The 23067-nt window shown below is 38.7% G+C and overlaps 1 protein-coding gene and 1 non-coding gene across 5 annotated transcripts in view; one reads left to right on the top strand and one right to left on the bottom strand.

Moving 5' to 3' along the window:
* Window positions 1–23067, top strand: part of xkr7b (XK, Kell blood group complex subunit-related family, member 7b) — an 80710-nt gene that overhangs the window by 42549 nt on the left and 15094 nt on the right. The gene's annotated exons all lie outside the window — the stretch shown is intronic.
* Window positions 18578–18683, bottom strand: LOC113642053. The gene has a single exon (XR_003440458.2). It is a non-coding gene; the product is annotated as a U6 spliceosomal RNA (small nuclear RNA).

The raw sequence follows: 23067 nt of genomic DNA, 5'->3' as shown, positions 1-23067 counted from the left end.
CTATTTTGGGTTTGTCATCATAGCACCAGTTTGGTGGGAAATCATGGATGGAATCCAATGTGCACAACAGTTAAAAAGAAGAGCCCATCCACCAAGCGAACCTAACATTTACATTTACAACATTTGGCAGAAGCCCTTATCCAGAGCCACGTACAAAAGTGCTTTTAAAGCTCTATCATTGAATACATTAACTCTGGTTTACTAAGTTACAGACTTAAGATACCATGAGCCTGAAACACTGGTAGCTCTGGGGGTGTGAGGAGTTAGCTTTGAGGTACTGTAAGAGGGATGTGTAGGCAAGCATCGGTGTTTTGAATCTGATGCGTGCAGCTCCCGGAAGCCGGAAGGGTGGTATGCGTGAACTCAGGTAGGTTCATCTGTAAACCTGCCAGCAGTGAGTTACAGTGATCTAGTCTTGAGATGACAAGAGAATAAACAAGTACCTGAGCAGCCTGTGTAGACAATAATGGCCGAATGCTTCTAACGTTGTAGAGCAGGAACCGACATGATACGTGTCACCTTAGCAACATGCAAGAAAAAAGGACAGTTTATTGGCCACGAGGTTGCAAGCTGTGACTGAGGGGGAGATCAGATTGTTATGCAGGGATATTGCAAGATCATGACCTTTTGCTAGAATTGAGCTTCAACAGATGAGCTGTCATCCATGATGATATGTCTGCCAGACATGCTGAGATCCAAACAGAAGCTGTGGTATCTGAAGGCAGGAAGGAGGATATTGAGAGAAAATTTGAGTATCATCAGCATAGTAGTGGTAAGAGAACCCGTGTGAGGTAATAACTTTACCAGGAGAGTGAGTATACAGGGAGAAATGGACCAAGTATTGAGACCTGTGGGACACAGGTAGAGAGTCTGCATGGAGCAGAACAATGTCACTCTCTTCCATGTTACCTGATATGAGTGACCTTCCAGTTAGGAACCAAACCATTCCCATGCTGATCTGCAAATTCCAAAACTCCTGAGGGTGGACAAGAGAGTCTGTTCTAGCAGCATGTAGTTTCTTAGAGACATCCAAAGGGGCTGTCTTTGTCAAATGTGCTGTTTTAAAGCCAGACTGTTTGGGAGCTTGGAGGTTGCTCTGTGAGAGGCTAACATTCTATGCTCCAAGGTTAACCAGTGGGTACATCTTGCCAGTGACATTAGACCCTCTTCTGACCTAGGAATTCCATAGCACACAACCTACCCAACTCATGCAGATTCTGTTGGAGAACATCTGGAGGACTTTGTAGAGGAGGGGGCTCTGTAACATTCTGACCTGCTACACCAACCACAAGCCACCAGAGGGAGACAACTCCTGAATATAGAACTGCTTCCGGGTCAAGGTCACTTACGGGTTTTTGAATATTTAAACTGTGTGCATTCCAGCATACAGTCGTACCAAGTCTTTATGTCTGTGAATTGTTTGGCACTTGTTTCACTATTGCATTGCTTTCTCGTTTCTGATTCTCTGGTTTGTGTTTTGGACTTGTTTGCCTTCCCATTGCCATCTATTTATGTGCCAGTTTGAAGACTCTTATTGGATTACGATTTGGATTATTTGCTTGGCCATCAATAAAACCCTGTGTATGGATTACTAACAAGCGGTGTCTGGGGCGTCATTACACTAATAGATAGTAGATAGTTGCATCTATTATTAGGATGATTATTTACTACAATGTTTCAGAATCAGACTCCTTTATTAATCCCCAAATGGGACTTGGGTTCATTACCGCAGCTCCAATTCACCAAAATAAGAATACTAAAATATAGACTTCTATACACATTATAAAATGTACAAAAAAATAAATATAGAATTTATATAAATATACTGGTTAAGGTGTATTGTTGTACAGTGCGGAATTATACAGTTTGATGGACACAAAGGTAGGGATCCTGTGTCACTCTGGAGCACCTTTGTTGAATGTTTCTGTGACTGAATGTACTCCTGTATCCATCCCGGATTTCATGGAGCGGGTGGAAGATGTTGTCTGAGATGGCCACAAGCTTAGACAACATCCTTCTTTCTAACACTCATTATAAATGAGTTTGCTCAGTCTGTTGGCATCAGCTACCTTCAGTCCATTACCCCAGCATGCAACAGCAAAAAATAGCTCTGGCTACCACGGAAGAACCATACTGCATCATGCTGCAGATGTTAAAGGACCTCAGCCTGCTCAGAAAGTAGAGGCAGCACTAGCCCTTCTTGCAGATGGCTTCAGAGTATTTGTAATCCTCCACCATGTCCACAGAGGCTCTATGGATGGAAACAGTGGTCATAGGTGCTTTAGTCCTCCTCAGGTCGACCACTAGTTTGTTTGTTTTTGTCACATTTTGTCAATCAACTTTAGCTGAATCATTAGGAAATTTCTGCACATGGCAGGACTCTGTGCAGTAGCTAAAATCTGCAGTGTGCAGGGTGAAGAGGGAAGGTATCATCTGCATATTTAATTATAGGTAGGAATTTAAGAGCTAAAAAGACTCTGTACAGTAGGTCAAAAAAAAATTTCATTTAATAATATTGTCTAGTTCACTATACCCCAAACTAGACCACACTATCCTGTCTCTATCTCAGATGATGGACAGAGAGAGATGTGTCTTTATCAGGCTTTAATAAGAGAGAGCCTTCTTTCCTGTCTCTCACTGGACTGTATCTGAAAATCTGATGGTGTGCAGGTGAATAATTGTGCTGATTAATGGCAATATTCACAGACACTAACCCACAGAGCCCTATAAAGGAACACATTTAGGCTCTGATGCTTTGTCAGAGAAATCCATTGTCTCTTTCTGTACCCTGTCTGGCTTGCCAATTACAGACTAATGTTTGGCTAGACATGCTATTTAAAGGAGTGTCAATTGTATTGTTTTGATCAAGAGACATTTTCAGGTGTCATAAAATGTGCTGACTGGAGAAGAGCTAAACAAACCCTGTTATGTTATACATTTGAGGTAATTGGTATCCTTGGATAATAAACGTTATTATACATTTGGGGCATACATATTCAGGTATACAGGTTGTTTACATACTAAATGAACTTTAACTGGACTTTCTAAATATGATTTTTATATAAACTCCTAATTTTTGTCTTACTGTATTTGTGAGGTATTATCACAAAATTATTGATGCAGGTAATAAATGATTCTATAGACCCAATACAGCATTCAGGCATGCAGCGATTTTATACAGTAAGTCATTGTACTATGAAGTCGTCAGTAGGTGTTCCTACCACTTGTTGCCATAGTAATACCGGTTATAAGTGGGTGGAAAAAATAGCATTCCAAATCAGTTTTTTTTTCACTAATAATGAACATTCTGGATGGAGAGCATTTGTATTTAAAATTTAGCATTGTGTGTATGCTTCATATTATAAATGTTATTATACAAGGAGAATCCGTGTGCATTCTTTGCCATGGATTAAATGTGCTCTGCTATCTTTTCTCCATTGGTAGTCGCTGAAGTAAGTTGCTCCATATTTGCATGTAGTTCAACTTTTCTCAACTTTGTCACATTGCTGGACACGCTAGCATCTAGTCGCCAACAACTGTTGGCGCTCATGCTGCCGAAAGTCACCAGCTGTCTTTGAAGGATTGAAGGATTTCCTGCCTCTTTGTATGTGTGAACTTGTAAGTAACTCATAAGGCTAATTGTATGTGTGTGGTGTGTGTGTGTGTTTGTGTGTGTATATGTGTGTTGTTTGTGTGTGTATGTGTGTGATCAAGTGAATGGGTCTGATATTATATATTATGCTCTATGCACTTTTATGTAACTTAACCGTATATAATGTTGAACGGATTTCCAAAAGAGATGTATTTGTGTTTTATGGACAGTTATTCACACTTAAAATGTCTATGTCCCCTCTGTTGGAAAAAAAGTCTGTACAAATAAGAGAAAATAAAACAGCTCTTTGTCAACAGTTAACCAGCTTGATGACAATGACTCATTGACTATGACATTGTCTAGATAAGCAGTATTGCTTTGAGAGTTGTGTTAACTTTGAATATGAACAGGAATTTGTTTAATTCTTGACACAGATCTAACTCATGATAAAGGAGAAACCATTTTCTAAAAATAAATATAGAATATTATAGTAGAAATATATAATAAATATTAATAGTAAACATTAAGCTTTAAAATACAAATCATTAAAACAGAAATTATATAATTAAGTGATTATGTTGTATATTTTAGATTTATTACCATTGTGCAACATATAATATCATCACTTGCTGGAATACAGTTTTCTGTGGTTAAGTCACGATTCTTATGGGAAGCAACACAGTCTGACCCAGACGCTGGATACGATTTTACATGTTTATTCACATATGACGCAAATTAACATTACATGGCAAAACAAACATGCACGACAAGAACAAGACACAAACAATGATAAACAAAGACAGACACACAGGGACGGGTATAAATAAAATGAGCAACAGGTGGGAAAGGACAAGTGACATCAAAACCAGAATCTCTGACAGCATCCCCCTGGTGGCCTGACACAGAATTGTCCCAGAAGTTTCTGACAGGTTATACATTGAATATATCAATTGTTTACTGGTAAAATTATTTCACAATCATGCCTGCCACCATCCTCCTTAATAGAAATATCTATACGCTGTACACCTGATTATATATGCTATTGTCAGTCCAATCAGTCAATCACATGAAAAAACAAACAAACATCCTGGCTGAAGTTTTTCTTTTTCATCTCTATATACCAATGTCAATATGACAAGCATCATATATAAAAGCTAGAATACTAGAATAATGTTACATGTTATTTTCCAGGTCATTACAATACCATGGTCTATATTGTTGCTTAGTAGCATGACAGAAACCCTTACTGTCTGCGGCAGCAACAGGTCACTGACCACTTTGACTGAAATATTTCATGTTTGTTATAACAGTTTTTTTTTTAACCAAAGAACATAAATATTTCCAGAACAGTAACTAATCAATGTGTAACTTCATGTTTTAGTAAACACTTTATCCTTTCAGAAAATAGAGATGCACTCTGGATAAGACTCCGGTCACTTGCAGGACACTATAAACACTCTCATTCACAACCAGGCGGGTACGAATATGTATGATATGTAATATGAAATTATGATATTGTGCAGCATTGTACAAGTCTATTACTAAAACATAGCATGCTACTCCAGACAGACACCTGTCAGTCAAGTTGACTTTAAGTAAAGTCCATTTGAATATTTCTGTCTCTATCTCTCTCTCTCTCTCTCTCTCTCTCTCTCTCTCTCTCTCTCTTTTAAGTGAGTGATTTGATATTTTCTTTAAATAAGAATTGATTTGTCATATGCTCTGACTGCCCATTGAGCTCATAGAAAAAGGACAGTAACCATTTTTATCTATATCAGCAAAGCAGGTAACTGAATGACTTTGGACCAGGACACAGGCATATTTTTAAAAAGTATTGAAACAGGGTTACTTTTGCACATATTACTGTGTATCCTAAGCTTTAGTACCACCTCAGTAGCACCAACTTAACACTCTCTCTCTCTCTCTCTCTCTCTCTCTCTCTCTCTCTCTCTCTCTCTCTCTCTCTCTTTTGCTCTTTTTCAGTTTTCTCTGGCTAATTAAACACTACAGCTCACAGAGAGATCATATCTGAGTTGAGAGGCTTGGTGAAATGTGAAATGCATTGATTGCCAGCCCTCCACTTTCTCCTGTTTTCTTTTTCTCCTCTCCCTCATCCTTTTGATTGATAGATCTCTGCATTTTCCAATATGAGTGATGGTGGCAGTTAGCAGCTGTAAGTATGAAGAAAGAGAGTTCTCTGTAAATAAGACTGTCAAACTACCCATATGTGAGATCCCTCAGAGAGAGAGAGAGCGAGAGAGAGAGCGAGAGAGAGAGAGAGATCTAAGAATATTTATCTTAACAGTGCTTTCACCTTAAGTTAAACTGAAGAGTGCTTTATGTCGCAAACATTAACTTTTAGTGATATAATACAGCTCATGTTATCATTTCAATAGAAGTCAGTGGTCATTGCATTAGCCTTATAAAAAAGTAATCTTGAACTGGTTTTATTATTTAATTGCAGTCTATGGAACCAGCCTTATATTGTCATGGAAACCAGGAGGTCAGACTGAACGATGACTTGGTGGAGCTGAGAGAGAGAGTTAACATATAATGTTGTAATGCACATTATCTCTGTGTAAGATACGGGTTACGTGTATTTCACAAGTTCTCCCCAAGATAAATTGCCTGGGTGCGAATAAATGGTGTGTGTGTGTGTGTGTGTGTGTGTGTGTGTGTGTGTGTGTGTGTGTGTGTGTGTGTGTGTGTGTGTGTGTGTGTGTGTCTGGTGCCCTGCAAAAGGACTAGCATCCCATCTGGACTGAATTCTCCTGCCTTGAGCTCAGTGTTCATAGGATATGCATCACAACCCTGATTAGGATAAAGCATTTACTGCAAATGGATGAGTGAATAGATGAATAAAATTAGCTAGAAATGTGGACTATCAGTTAGTAAAATGTAAATATTAAGACCATTCTAAATGCTTGTAGGTGGAGAAAGGACACAGTTTTACCATATGGTGCACTACATGGGTGTCTTTTCTTTATGGTGGAGGCATTGAATTTTTATGTTGTCCATCCGTTCATGCGCTTGTATGGATCTCAGAAGGTCACAACAAGGTCAAAGGTCTGAAGTCAATAGCTGTCTTCCTGTTTCATGTATATTTTATGGTATTTCTGGCATACAAATGAGTAACAAGACAGATTAGATATGGGGAGGAGACATCCCCATCGACACCATGCTGAGTTCTGCTTGTTTGTACCATCTTTTCTTTAGTGGCCAAATTATATTTCCACAGCATATTTATTGGTGGAAAATCCTGGGATGAAAACCATGTTGAGTCTTAATTATGCAAATTCATTTTTATACATGTATTATTAACTCAACTAATCTGAAAATGTTCTATATCAAAGGAGTGCATATTTTAACAATTATATTGGCTAACCAAATACTGAAGGGATTCCAGTGTCTCCCTTATTATTTGCCTACTGTTGCTCTATTTATAACACACTACATAGTAAATGGTGAACATGTGAGTAAGATGAGCTATGTGAGACTTTGTTGAACGAATCTATGCATTCTGCAAGTGAAATTAAAGAGCTCATACATTATATAGAAACAGCACATTATGCTCTTAACTCAGCCTAAATCTCGCCTCTGAATTCAGAGTTTAGCAAAACTTTTGAAATGAGTCCTTGAGTGAGTCACTGTTTACCAACCCAGTTTTTTCAGTCACTTGTTGATGACTTCTTAAAGCTGTCATTCTCCATGGAAAGCAGAATCTGCTAGCATGACTGGCAGGCGAGCTGAATGGTAGAAAGTAAAGATGGATGGATAGCAGGATTGTTTTATGACATTTATCCTCAGAGCCATTCTGAGATGGCTTGACAAGGAAATAAAAGGATAGATTTGATTTTATTCAATGATAAGTCATTTCCTTTTGGATTTTCTCTCTTTCTCTCTCTCTCTCTCTCTCTCTCTCTCTCTCTCTCTCTCTCTCTCTCTTGCTCACTCGTTCTCTCTTTCTTTCAGTGTCTCACTCCTATACAGATATTTGTTCAGATGTATACACTACAGTACTGTGCAAAAGCCTTTCAAAAAACAAAAATGCCTTCAAAATTAAGGAAATTTTAAGTTTCTAACTACTGAATTGATTGTTGTTTTTTCGTCTGCTCCCTGTTCAGGGTCGCCACAGAAGGTCATGTGGTCCACATATTTGATTTAGGGCAGGTTTTACATTGGATGCTCTTCCTGATGCACCCCTCCTACTTTATCCAGGCTTGGGACCAGCATTGAGAGTTAGCTGTTTGGTGGCTAGGTTAACTCAAAAATCAAACCTGTGCCACAGTAATTAGAGCACGAGATCCTGCCGCTGGACCACCTGGAGACTAAAAAAGTTGTCTACAGTGAATGTTTTAATAAAACTGGATCTATAGCAGTATTGATTTTAGCTTTGTTGAAATATAAATTGGATGATTAACTTTGCAGCTGCTTCTCATTTTCTTGAGGTATTTGTATTTAACATAAAAAAGCAGTGCAGAGGATCATTTAGTCAATCATTGCAAGTCTAAACAGAAGGGAAAAAAGACTGGCAGCAACAAATAAAGCACTGATGAGCACTAATGATCACAAATGATTGTGTAGTCAAATCCACAGTGTCTTCAAAGATTCAGCTATATATACACTGATCGGTCGTAATATTAACTGCTTACAGGTGACATGAATAACACAGATTATGTCATTACAGTGGCACATATCATGGGATGGAATATATTAGACAGCAAGTGAATTATCAGTTTTAAAGTTTATGTGTTGAAAGTTGGTCCAGTTCTGATTTTCACATAACCATTGTATGTACTTTTAGTGAGAGACAGTGTTCAGCATGGGCATTTTGCAGCTACGCAGCGTCATACACCGCAAGCTGTGAAGCATTGTGTGTTCTTACACTTTTCCATCATAGCCAACAATTATTTTTTCAGCAGTTGGTGCTACAGTTACTCTTCTGTGGGATCGGACCAGATGGGCTGCCTTTACTCCCCGTACACACCCGAGAGCCTTGAGTGCCACCAGTTCATTGGTTGTCCTAACTATTTCAGAGATGCTCTTATTCAGTCGTCTAAACAGTAGCTCAGACCCTCACACTTGCCCATTTTGCATGCTTCCAGCAAATAAACTTCAGGAACTGACTGTCCACTTACAGCCTAATATATCCCACCCCTTGATAGATGATGCCCTTGTAATGATATAATCATTCTCTTCACTTGGCATTAGGCTGATTGTTGCATAAGCAAAACCAGAGCTGATCTGCCCTATACGCTCAATACGCAAGTTGCGTAGGGCCCCACAAATTACGCAAGGCCCGCCTCCCCCTTGCCTCATTTTACAGCGCATGTTTACTTTGTAGATCACAATATGAAGTGGAGCTATCCATCTGGCCATGAAAAGAGAAAAAAGAAACAAAATGAGAGTGAAATGCGAGAACAGTAATCAGGTAAACTTGTGTTCTCTTTGAGTTTGATGTCAGCAAGAGCAAATAACAGTAAAGTTAAGTTGATGTGATTCTGGCTCTAGTCTCTATCTGACTAGCTAAATTAGCTGTGCAGTTCTGCCAGTGCAAGGGTGAATGTGTGGCAAATGGTTACATGGCTCACGGGTCAGGTAGGAGGGCTCCTTAGCAGAATTTTGCTTAGGGCCCCCGGGAGGTCAGGATCGGCTCTGAGCAAAACATATTCTCTGATGACATGAGCCTGTGTCCTGATTAGGTAATATGTTGTTTAAATGCAAGATTTATCTATAGGACGCATGACCTGAGTACACAGAGTAATATCAGTGAGTACTGAGATATGAACCTATTGACGAGTTCTGAATAAATGATTGTACTTGGTCAGAAACAGTGCATCTTACTGTACATCTAGTCTTCTTGAAGCAGCAGATATTTGTTGAAAGATTTCTGTGGAGAATTTAAATGTGAAGCCATGTGAACTAGAACATGCCAGTTTGGTATCTTGGAGGTATATATAAAAAGGTATTTTGTTGGGATTAGTAAAAAAAAAAATTCTTGAGTGCAGTAAACTTTGTTATCAATTCAGTACTTAAGTAGGAGCTTACTGTCTTATCATTCAAGTAACAGATCACGCCATTATTGTGAATAATGTCTGAATGAGTGTTTACTCAGTCTGTTGATTGCAGTTCTTTGTATTGTACGACACACAAGCAAGCAATTTTTCATTCTGTAACTTTTTTTACTATCTTATGATGCAGGACCATATGGAAATTAATGATGAAATGCGTACTTGGTAATATGCCTCTACAGGAGCATGTACCGAGCTGGCTCAGAGTTTCTCCTGCTTTTGCAGCAGTTTATGAAACAACTCTCTCCTAAAATGATCAAGCCTAAAAAATTTTCGAGGCCAAGACTAGACTGCACAATTCAATATACTGTAGGATGCATTTTGCATGCTAAAAATACTAGAAGCAAAAAGCCCCTAAAATAAGTGGAAAGCTTTCAGCACAGTTTTTGGCCATGACACAGATGCCAGTAATATCATTTTCACACAAGCTGATATACAGTAGCTTCAACATCTTGCTAATTTGGCACTGACATGGCTGGTGGGACACTACGGGGGGTGGGATAAAATTCACACTGGTCCGTAATTGTGTTTACATTACTGCCGGCTGAAATGCTTTCTTTGCACAGACGCTAAGGCAATTTTTTTTTTCTGACTTCAAGCAAAGACCATTAAAGGCCCGAATCATTTCTTACAGTGCAGGGCCCTGTTTCCTGCAGGCACAAAATATTTTTCTGGTATAATGAGATGTACAGAGGGAAGAATGAGATTGTGACAGGTAAAAATAATAGTCAGGTTACTTACAAATAAGTTCGTCTTGTTTTTCGTTCCCACTTTTGTTGTGTTCATTAGTATGCACAGAGTTCACAACAAAAAACAAAAGTCAGTAAATTTGGGAACAAATTTATTTGTTTTTATTACATTTATTGATGCAGAGAAAATTAATGACTGAATGAATGTCACCGTTTCAACAGTTTGATCAGCTGAATTAGTAGATTTTGCAGATTAAAAGCTCTGTACTTCACATAGTGTCAAGGTTGGTGTGCAGAGTTTCCAGATAATCTATTCGATCAAAACATAATCACAATGCAATCCGAGTAGTAAAATTCCATGCACATTTAAACAATGGATTTCAGAGAAACTGCAAACTAGAGACAAACAACCAGAGAGGCTTTGAGTGCTGCAAACATTCATCTTATCGCTGAGGTGACAAGTTTGAATTCTGACAATACCACAGCCATCTGTGCTGAGGAGTACAAGAGTGCTTGTCTCTTTGAGTTGCTACATTGTTCTCTCCTCTGTCAATCAGAGCGACAATCACGGGCATCTGTGAGTTATGCCTTAAGGATAGTCTGTGATTTCATACTACTCAGTCAATGCATTTTTAACTATTAAAGAAGCTAAATGATATCCCAGGACCGTCACATCTAGTAGCTCAAAGTGCTGGTTCTTATGCTGCAGAAGAAACAATGTTTGTGAACATTTTGAAGATACCAGCAATTCAGTAAGTCAGGGTCAACTGTAGAAAAAATTGAATGCAACTGAATAATCTAAGGATATTGGCAACAAAATAGCTGGTAAATATATTCATCTAGTAATTCCTTTGCAACCGGTCTTCTGCTAAAGCAAACTGTAAGAGGGTTAGACCTGTGTGTCAAGGTGCCAGATGTAATCTAGCCAAGGTGCAAAATTATAGAATTTAGGCAACAGTCTAAGCAAAGGAACCAGGCTTCCTGATTACTCAGCCTGTTGGTTTGTTTTTATGTGATATTGTGCTGAGAGACCAAATCTTTGAAGGTCTTTGTGCAAGCCTTGTGCTTTGCATGCTTAGTTAATACTTTCACTTTTCCCTTATAATTCTGTAGCTTTTGTGTGCTTAAGATAAGATAAGATAAGATAAGATAAGATAATCCTTTATTCGTCCCACAACAGAAAAATCTGCCATGTTATGGCAGCAAGGACATAGCCGCTAAAATGTTAATATCAAGGCAAGGTGACTTGAAATTATAAAAGATATTATAGAGGCATAAAAAGACTTAAAAGATAGCCATCTGTTATAATAAAATGCAAAGGATTACAACATATAATAATAATAAGAAGAAGAAGAAGAAGAAGAAGAAGAAGAAGAAGAAGAATTTACAACCTGACTATAAAAATACAGTATATGTACCAGATATTTGAACTTCTCTATATTTACTGAGGTTACTGACCAAACCCCACACTTGTAGTAAAGAGGACTGTACCTCTAATGAAAGATTCTGTATACATTCAATTCTAATTAATTCAGTTTATTTGTATAGCACTTTTGACAATTTGCATTGTCTCAAAGCAGATGCGGATATACATTCTTATAACAGAACACAAAAGGTCCCAAGAGAATTAGAGTATTAACTATTAGCCAAGAAAATATGTATTATAGAGGTCTATATTAGTGATGTTGTTGATTGGAGGATCGGGGTTCAAGCCTGAGTACTGGCAAGTTGGGCCCTCGAGCAAGGCCCTTAACCCTCATTACTGTAGGGGTGCTGTATCATGGCTGACCCTGAGCTCTGACTTCAACCTCCAAAGTTGGGATATGGGATATGAACGAATTTCACTGTGCTGTAATGTATATGTGAAAGACATACAGTATGTATGTTTCTTCTATGTATTCATCTATGATGTGCCTCTCAGGGAGAGACAGGGTGTATATTGTATTGTGTGGAGCAGAGGCTTCTGGGAACAGGTTCTTGGCACATTTCTATGGTCCCGAGGGAGGTAATTGTGTTGCTTTACTGTTACTGAAAACCTGAAAGCCAAATCCTGGTGTTCAGCAGGGAGAGGTGGTTTCTAAAGAACGTACAGGGCTAGCATGAGTGGCTTGACTTTGAGAGTTAAGCAGGTGGATTTTTACTGAGGGCCATACCAGCAATTTTCCTTCACTCTATGAGATGATGACAGGTGAACAGCACAGTGTGGTGATTGAGAGCAATGGGGTTTTTTTGTATGTTCCATAGCCAAATTGGATACAGAGGGATTAAGATTTTTTTCATGTGTGTGTGTGACTGATAGCAGGAGTCTTCTATTCCTCCTGCACTCTGTGCTATTTCTTCACAGCAGAATGCATGACCGATGATGATGATGATGATGATGATGATGATGATGATGATGAAGAAGAATAGCCGGATGAATTGTTAGAATACGATCTGCAGTATCCAGTAAGATCTTCAATGCTGTTTCATTCCAACAACTGCTAAAAGGCAAAATGTGAAGAAATACAAGCATATTTAGACCTTCTTGCTTATAAGACTGTAATTGCTCTCTAGCATCCTTTCAAGAAGAAGGATATTTGAACACTGTACAGAACAAAAAAGAGTGTTGTATCCTTTGTATTACAAGTTTATATCTTCCACCCTTTCTTGACCTAAATAGAAGCTTATAATGATAAGGTCACGATACTCTTTAATAGTGCTTTTTTCAGCTGCAATCAAACGGATTCTATACTGTGGTATAGGCAAAGATTATGCTGCTGAATGCTAAAAACAGGCATGATTAATAACCACAAAAAATACAATGGAGTATATGAGGGTTATTGCAGTTTATGGATGTTATGCATGCATCTTTTTTTTCAAACAATCCTGATAATGGAAATTTAATTAGCTACTTTAATTTCTTTTTTAAATGGGGTGGAAGAAAAAAAGCAATGGAAAAATGGCACAAAGCATGGGTCTGAAATTTTTCCTTAAAATATATTTTTTACATTTTTTAAAGAAGTTTAAAAGGGAAATGAATGGGGTAGATTTGCAGCTAAATGCTGGACTTTATAAACATAAATTCTTTCTTTCGGAAACCTGGTGCCCTTTCTCCTTTTAGTTCAGTTCCTTTAGGCACATACAACCATGACAGAAAACATACATGGCAAGACTACCTCGTTCAGGTTCGAAACGATCTCTAGAGCAGTTCACTTCTAGTGCGAAAGTAATCCAATCCAACGGACCAACAAACCAACCTGTATAGCAATGTCCGACTGGAACTGCGTTATGTTTAGCTAATGGTCCGCAAAATGGATAGCTGCTTGACATGTTTGATAGATCTTTCGGTGACTAAGAATGCTGTGTGTTAGCACGTCATGTCCTCTCATAGTCAAAACATGCCTCTTTATTTTAAAATGATTTGTAAGAGTTCTTCTGTAGTAATGGTTCTTCTGTGTACTGGAACTGAGAGAGTTTTACACTGATGAAAACTCAATTTCTTCTCAGAATGAGAAATTATAATGACTACTGTTAAAATCCACAACAAGGCGTTAATTTGCTGAGCTGCTGACTATCCATCTTGATAGATGACTTCTAGATGAGCAAAAATCAGAAGCATAAACGTGCACACCCTGACCAATGGGAGGACAATTTACTCTCATGTAACTTAAACACATTTTGGAGTGTCTTAAAATTTTGCCAGGTTAAAAGTGATCGGACTCATGGAGAACACAGATCTAGAGGTCTGAAGTCTAAAAGTAAAACAAGCTTAATCCAAAGCATCTTGACCAACTTCAAAATATTCAGAAGTCATTAGTTTCCCTGTTTCCTCACCATCCTTAATAACCCCAACAATTTTTCATTCTCTTTAGTTTTGACAACTTTTCTGCTTTTCAATATAACAAATGGCCACCGATTTACTTTTGCGCGTCACTTCCTAATACTAATACTCTCATTTTGTCTTTAGTGTCGATCTGTAAACACACAGATCTATGTTTAAATATTTTCAGATTATTAACAGCTTTCAGACTTGACTTTGCAAAAAAAAGCAGTTGCTAATAAAAAGCTCTTCTTCACAAACTTGCATCTTCCAGATTCGAAGCCTGGCATCATCGGCCTGTGTGTTTTATATACCGGTGTAAATGTACGAGTAATTACTGGGTAGTGCACATTATGATTGACTATATTCTATGTCCAATTTGCCGTATTATGAACGTGATTAGCTATATTGTGTGAATGAGTGGGTATATCATGTCTCTGATGAGAAGTATTCTGCGTGGTGGTGTTAGGGATGAGGGTGCAGTGCCAGGAAGCTCCTTCTGTTTGCTTTATTTCTGCTGTGAAGCCGGCTGTTCACAGACTCATTTGCACCTGCCATATTTAGTGTCATTCAAAAGACCATAGGTTGGAATAGCTGCTCCCCTACTCCACTGAATGTTTTTGTTAGTTTTATTGACTTTAAAGAAATGATCCTTCTTGTCACTTGCATGCGTGCCCTATTGGATTTGTCTGAGAAAATGACTGTGCCACAAGGCACCTAATTATAAAAAGAATGAGGATTAGTTTGGTATCTTTTAATGGTCACATTGTTGAGATACTAATGACATTTGGAGAGAGATGTCCCCTCCCAGCCTGTAAAGGGAACATGGACATGCAGGTGGCATAACTGCTAATGAGTCTCTCTCTCTCTCTCTCTCTCTCGCTCTCTCTCTCTCTCTCTCTCTCTCTCTCTCTCTCTCTCTCTCTCTCTCTCTCTCTCTCTCTCTCTCTCATTCTCTTTCTCTGTCTATAATGGTGTGTAATGGGAGGATGTCTGTGTGCTGTTAGCAGCACATTTATTCTCATTAGAGGTGAATGATGATGATAATGATTGCTTTGTCAGAGTCAAGATGACAAGTACTGAAGGGAAAGTGTGAAATAGGTTGTTCTAGAGGCCTGGTGTCTAGCAGTGAGAGACAGACAGGTTACAGTGAGCTTCACAAATGTGTGTGTGTGTGTGTGTGTGTGTGTGTGTGTGTGTGTGTGTGTGTGTGTGTGTGTGTGTGTGTGTGTGTGTGTGTGTGTGTGTGTGTGTGTGTGTGTGTGAAAACCAGTCAGGTGTCACTGTGATTGAGTTCTGGCAAACATTCAAAAATGAAAAAAAATAGAATTGAGGAATACGTACCACTAACATATTCTGACAAATCTACTTCTATCCATTTTCTTAAGCACTTATCCAGGGCAACCTGGAGAATCACACACACGCACACACACACACACACACACACACACACACACACACACACACACACACACACACACACACACACACACAAACACACACACACACACACACACAGGTGCACAAACATACAATTTGAGATATGTCACTCAACCTACATTGTATGTATTTGGCCTTGGGGAATAAACTGAAGTACCCTGAAGCACAGGGAGAACATGCAAACTACACACACACACACACACACACACACACACACACACACACACACACACACAGAGTGGAGAAAGGAATCTAACCTGCAATAGTTTCATAAAATTTAAATATATTTGGCCACAATCTTTAGTTACACTTTAACCCTACCATGGCTGTCTGCCTACAATGATCAAGTTTGTCTTTAATCCTGTCCATCTGTCTGTCTGCAAAAAAGTGCTTACATACTCTGTACAAACAAAATGCTTGAATAGCCTAATGAGGCAATTAATTGCAAGAAATTTAGCCATTAGAAGAAAACTGACAGAATTAATCAGCAATCATCTCCCAAGCAATGTTAGTGTGAACACAAATCAGTGAAGTGAAGCAACGCTGTGAGTGACATTTACTTCAGGTGGTGAGACAGAGGCCGATCTGGATGATGCTGATGATCAGCGTGATAACTCATTTCAAGGTGTATAAACAAATTTAATATTACAGTATAAATAAAATCTTTAATTAGATTTGTTCTGAATCATGAGCTGTCATCAAAGCGTGATTTTTCAGAAGTGGATATAATAAAAATATCAACATTTGAAGGATGCCACATATATAGGGATCTCACACACACACTTTGAGCTCAAACTACAGAACATCACTCTCTCTCACTCACTCATTTTCTACGGCTTATCCGAACTACCTCAAGTCACGGGGAGCCTGTGCCTATCTCAGGCGTCATCGGCCATCAAGGCAGGATACACCCTGGACGGAGTGCCAACCCATCGCAGGGCACACACACACACACACACACACACACACACACACACACACACTCATTCACTCATGCAATCACACACTATGGACAATTTTCCAGAGATGCCAATCAACCTACCATGCATGTCTTTGGACTGGGGGAGGAAACCGGAGTACCCGGAGGAGACCCCCGAGGCACGGGGAGAACATGCAAACTCCACACACACAAAGCGGAGGCGGGAATCGAACCCCCAACCCTGGAGGTGTGAGGCGAACGTGCTAACCACTAAGCCACCGTGCATAGAAAATAAATATTTAATAGAAAATGCAGTGTGTTCTTACAAAGCTGAAAGAGCCACAAGTATAAACATCTAGAAACATCAACTGTACACCACACTGTTTTAATCAGGAGTAACCTCCTGTCAACATTACAGACAACAAGAGTATACACATCAGCTAATCTAGGAGTGAGCAATGGCTGTGATGTAGCACGATAAATAATAGTACACACACGCACACACACATGCACACACACTGGTAAGAAATTCTTTTTATCTGTATTAATAACTCTAGAATGTTATCTGATCTTTTATATTCTATATTATTCTAAAGACATCAAAATAAACAATACATTTTTTTTGTCACTGAGTATGTATGCATGTATGTATGTATGTATGTATGTATGTATGTATGTATGTATGTATGTATGTACAGTATATATGTATAAGTCTCCTGTCACATTACCATGTATGAGATGAGACCAGGATCATGTATTTTTTTGTATTCCATGTGTTTTTTTTACCAGTCCTCCTGGAAACAAAGCCTTTGTGATGCTCTATTTCACTCATGGAAGTAGAAGCTGTTACAACGAGCACTTATGAGGATCAGCCGTTTCCAAATGATGTGAAGGATGCAGCTTTCTTAAATATATGATCTATGGTTGTATGGTCAGCAATTTGTTTTTGTAGGATCTTGAATTTATATTTTCACACCCCTAAACATAATGCTGAACAAAGCAATCAGTGACTGGTTGCTTTACATGTCAGTCAGATGCCCTTTTAGATGGTCCATGGCCAAAAAAAAGCTACTATACTGTATACTCAGTGCCTGGCTATGCAAACCTAGAAAACCATAACCATAAGAAAAATTGTTGTTGTTTTTTCTGTGTGATACCTACCTATTATTAGTGTCTCTATCCTGAACATACTCTCATGCTCACATTTGCATAAATAATGATGCCACATGATCCGTGATCCATAGCAAACAAAACACAACAATAAAATAGCAAAATTTGAAAGTCAAGCCTTAGCTGCAGTAAAATAAAATGGCTTAACCGGCAGCACAAAGCACCATCGCAAAGATTATTTTCTCTGGAGATCATCAGCTCTTTATTATCAGTTCAAGATCGCCAAAAGGTGCAGATGCAGAGCTTTTGTTGTTTTGGCACTCGGGCACTAGCGCCTCTTCTGTGCTGAGAGATGTGTGAGTGCAGGAGAGGAGCTAGCAGTGATATCTATACAAATACACACACACACACACACACACACACACACACACACTAATTACTACCCATTGAGGCATACTCTAATGATTAAACAAGATTAACGTCCAGGTGAATCCATATCATTGGGGAATGCATGCTACTTTCTTACATTAAGCCTCTAATTTACGGTTACAGTGTGAAGGGTTTTTCGGAATTCAGGATAATAACCCTCATTTAGTTAAACCCACACTCATAATTTATACTGGAACACTTCTTTCTGGTTCTTTTTACTTCCCAATCTATTTCAATTAACTCAGTTGTCCCATTTTACCACAATATCATAAAATACTTCGAATATTGAAGAATGTTGCTGGGTTTTGCCCATTTTAGCTTCAAAATGTTTTCTAGAGTTTGTTTTACATCATTTGGCAGATGCCTTTATCCAGAGCAACTTACATTTATATCTTTATATAACTGAGCAGTTAAGGGTTAAGGGCCTTGCTCAAGGGCCCAGCATTGGTAGATTGGAGGTCCTTGGATTCTAACTCATAACCTTCCGATCAGTATTCCTATGCTTTAACCACTGAGCTACCACTTCCCAAAATATGGCAACGCTTCACGATTTTGTGTGTCAGGGTTTGTGCAGGGGTCATGCTACTCTTCTCTGTACCATTCCAAATTTAGTATATGTTCTGCCCCGAGGAACACTGGATAAACATTGGAAAACCCTGGAGTTAAAAAATGCCTGCAATGTGTGTGTGTGTGTGTGTGTGTGTGTGTGTGTGTGTGTGTGTGTGTGTGTGTGTGTGTGTGTGTGTGTGTGTGTGTGTGTGTGTGTGTGTGTGTGTGTGTGTGTGGGATGTAACTGAATACAGATTCAGATAATGTTCTGTACAGAAATAAATACGGATATGCAAGGGAGATGATATACGTTAGTTTTTGTTTTGTAAGCTTGACAGAATGTTCACAGGGCATCTGATTGAGACTCTGTAACTGTATCATGGAATCATGCAGACAGCAAAAGACAAAAAAGATATACGAGCTGAATGTTAGTCACATGCCACACCGTATTTATATGACATTTTAAATAGGGAGCCTGGAGTCTATAACAGGGGACCTGGGCAAGCCCTGTAAGGGATGCAAACCTACACACACACACACACACACACACACACACACACACACGCACACACATGCAGACAGACAGACGCCTTGTATATGTTGACACATTAGCATTTACGTACTCAAACTTCCAATAGATTTTCAAATAACAAGATATAATTTCCGTTAAAATACAATTAGAGTTGAAGTAAGATTCTGAAAATTAAATAAGAAAAAACTGAACTTTTTTTTTGTTTGTTTGTTTGTTTTTTATTAAATCTTCTGAATGTATGAATCTGAAACAGACTCTACAGTCAAAGATATTAAAAGAAATGCGTTTTGATGATTGACAATTTCAAGTAGTCAGCTGAGATGGCAGTGACAGGCTATTAATGGTTTGTTGGCTGTTTATAGAGTATGCAAAAGTGGACTTGCAGATTGGCCAAAAAGTGTTACTGCAAAGTGTTCTAAGTTTCAGTTTGGTGTTCATCTCTCTTACTCAGTGTCTGATAAGCGCTGGAACTCATGAGCTCCACTCATTAAGATGATTAATGCTCAATAAAAATCCCACCACCTAGAACCATCTCTCTCTCTCACACACTCTCTCTCACTCTCACTCTCTCTCTCTCTCTCTCTCTCTCTCTCTCTCTCTCTCACTCTCTCTCTTTCTCTCTCTCTCTCTCTCTTGCTCCCTCTCTCATGCACACACACACACACACACACACACACACACACACACACACACACACACACACACACACACACACACACACACACACAAACACACACATTACGTAGCAGTTTAGGTAGCTGTCAGAGCACTACTCTAACTGGCACACTCTCTGTAAGTGGAAACTCATTAACTTGCCCAAATGCCACTAATGCCACAAACAAGCCTTAGCACAGACTGTACACAAAGCTGATGGGAATAGACATGTGCCACCTAGTTCATTAGAAAAGACTGTTGTGTATTAATCTTTTAGTCATTCTCTTATTTACTTATTCAGCCTTAATAACTAATTCAGTTATTTCACTGGTTAACTTTTACTCATTAATTCATTTCATTGCACTTTCACTCAGTCATATTCACAAATTTACTAAGTCACTCTTACTTAATAATACTCTTAATAACTCAACATTTTCCAAGCATATTCCAAAATATCCTCACTCTTACCTCTTTCTCTCCAATTTAGTAACAGAAATTCCCACCTTTTATGCTTTCTTGTCAGTAACAACATGAAAATATCACAAAATGATAACATCTCATTAAATGTTTTTAGTATATTGGTTTACAGTCTCAGAATTTTAAACTGACTCAAGCGACCCTAATACACACAAAAGGGGTATCGGACAGGAGGTAAGTAGTTGACCTGACAAACAGTGGATTGATAAAGCATAATATCAAAATTTACATATAACTTTACATAGTTATAATAAGATGCTAGGAATAGGAGTAGAGTGAAAGTGACCCCCACAGAAAGTGAAAGTGGTTTGGTCTTGTAGTCCGGCACTGTTGGTCAAATTCAACGACCAAACATGGAGTGTAAATTGGGTTATCAAAAAGAAAGGACCAGAGAGAAATAGAGAGAGCTGCAGGAGGGCAGATAACTACTGACTAGGAAAATGGGCATTTGATATGCTTCTTGCGAGAGAAATACATAACTTTTATGATTTCTACCTCACTGTAGTAGTGTCAAAAATACTGTTACTTCCATACAACAGTGAAATTGTAAAAATAGTACAGAGTACAGACTTAATAGGCAGCTGCTTTCAAACGGTCCTTTGGGTATTCGTTTCTATTTACAACACGATTTGTCACGTTGATCATTACAGACAATGACAGATGTCTGTTGAGCTCATGAATGCAGTGGCCAATCAGAGGTGTTTAAATGTGTTAGTATCACTCAGTAACAGTCAAACACTGGAGTTGTTTCCAGTGAAAATGAAAGTCTTGGTATAAATTTCAATTTCAATATTATTTACCACCCATTGCTTCTGTGACTGGAGCCATGCATTTGGTGCTACAGCCCTTTGGTGTTTGTCCCAAAGTTGGAAGTTATAATGACTTTATGTGCTGTAGATTTAAGATTCCTTTTACTGGAACTAAATAACCCAAATATGTTCAAGCCTGACAATGCTCTTGTGCACAGTGAGATGTCCATTAAGTCATGCTTTACCAGGGTTGGGTAGAAATAAACATGAAGTGGCCTTCATAGAAACTTGACCTCATCTGAGATCATTTGGAAGTCCGATTTCATGCAATTCAGCAATTTTAGCTCTTCTTCTAGGATATCAGTGCCCATTTTTTTGTGCTTATAAATCCCCACAGCCAAAACGTAGTATAAGACGTCTCAGAAAAAATGGAGGATGTTAAAAATAGCAAAGTGGGGACCAACTCTATAATTAATGCCCATTGCTTTGGAATAAGATGTTTAATGATCAAATGTTCTCTGTCTGTCAATTTAAAAAGATGTTCAACAATTATAAGTTGAAAAGTACTAATGTAGGTTAAACTGTACAAGGCGGGTTATAATGGCAAGGTCTGGGTAATTTAGTGATAAAAAAATACACATGATTTTAATTGTAATATACTGAGGTACAGGCAATGTTGTTGTTCTCTCAGCTTTTTGAGGGCACACTTCATTTTCTATGAGTCACTCTGCTTCCACTCCTTGGCTCATTGTCTTTTCAAACCTCATTTTACTGTTTAATTGATGTTCTGTGGTTTGAACTCAATGCTTTGGAATCAAAGACACACTTTTGTGTAGGAGAACCAAGTACCCAGTGTACCAGAATTCTCTTTGATCGAACTGAAACAACACATTTGCTAATGTTACACCACATTCACACGATTCTCTCTCTCTCTCTCTCTCTCTCTCTCTCTCTCTCTCTCTCTCTCTCTCTCTCTCTCTCTCTCTCTCTCTCTCTCTCTCTCTCTCTCTCCCCCTCACACACACACGGACGCACGTACACACCAACACACACACGCACACTGTCTGCATATAAAACAATGGGTACAGCCAGGCTTGAATATGTGTGTGGTGTGGATTCAAATGAGGCCAATAGCTATCCATGTACACACAAATACCGAACAGAATGCTCACTCTGAGAAGAAAAGATATTAACACCTTTATTTGGCATGGCAGGATTGCAACTAAAGTTTATATGCAGGCAACCAAGTCATAATCACTGTAAACAGCCAAGAAAGTGGAATTACACACATTCACTTCAAGCAAAAGACCCAGTGCCATCTCGCTCCACTACAATAACATCATCAGGATCAATAACATCTGATTAAAATGCTGATATAGCTTTACTGCTGTACATGTTACTCTACAGCCACCAGGGTAGATTGGTTTTGATAGCACAACCATTGTTATGACTCACGGCCAGAAACTACATAGCAAGATGCTATAAAAATGGGTCTCATTGAGAGATCGTTCCAGGGAAAACAGATCACAGCACTGAAAGTTTGCTTGTATTTCTGCCACTATACCACTTCAGACCACTTATGCCCATATAAGATAAGGAGAACCATGATGAGTATTGCAATCCAGATAAAGAAAGTAGCTGATCAATGATTTGTCTATTTTAAATGTGAAATGCTCTTGTTCTTAGGTCATTTCCCCGTAAACACCCTCATAGCTAAACCTAAACACAGTCTTCTGTGACAAAATGAACAGAAAAATGAAGGGGCTAGAATTCTTCCCACTGCAGAGGGCATGGGATACTGCCTCTTCTGCAGCTTTTCAGATAAAGCAGCAGCCTGAAGCTGGTTCAACATGAGAGAGAGAGAGAGAGAGAGAGAGAGAGAGAGAGAGAGAGAGAGAGAGAGAGAGATTTTCTACTCATTCCCTCCAAATTCACGTTACTTAAAAAATGGATGATTTTCAGTGTCGCTATCAGTTGCATGTTGGTGTATGTTTGAATAGATGTATAACATAGAACCTGTTCTTATTCTCCACTCCATTCTCTCTTTCAAGAAACAT

The sequence above is a fragment of the Tachysurus fulvidraco genome, chromosome 23, assembly GCF_022655615.1.
Source record: "Tachysurus fulvidraco isolate hzauxx_2018 chromosome 23, HZAU_PFXX_2.0, whole genome shotgun sequence".
Lineage (NCBI taxonomy): Eukaryota > Metazoa > Chordata > Actinopteri > Siluriformes > Bagridae > Tachysurus > Tachysurus fulvidraco.
The sequence above is the reverse complement of the archived record's forward strand: the minus strand, read 5'-3'. Positions and strand labels throughout refer to the sequence as shown.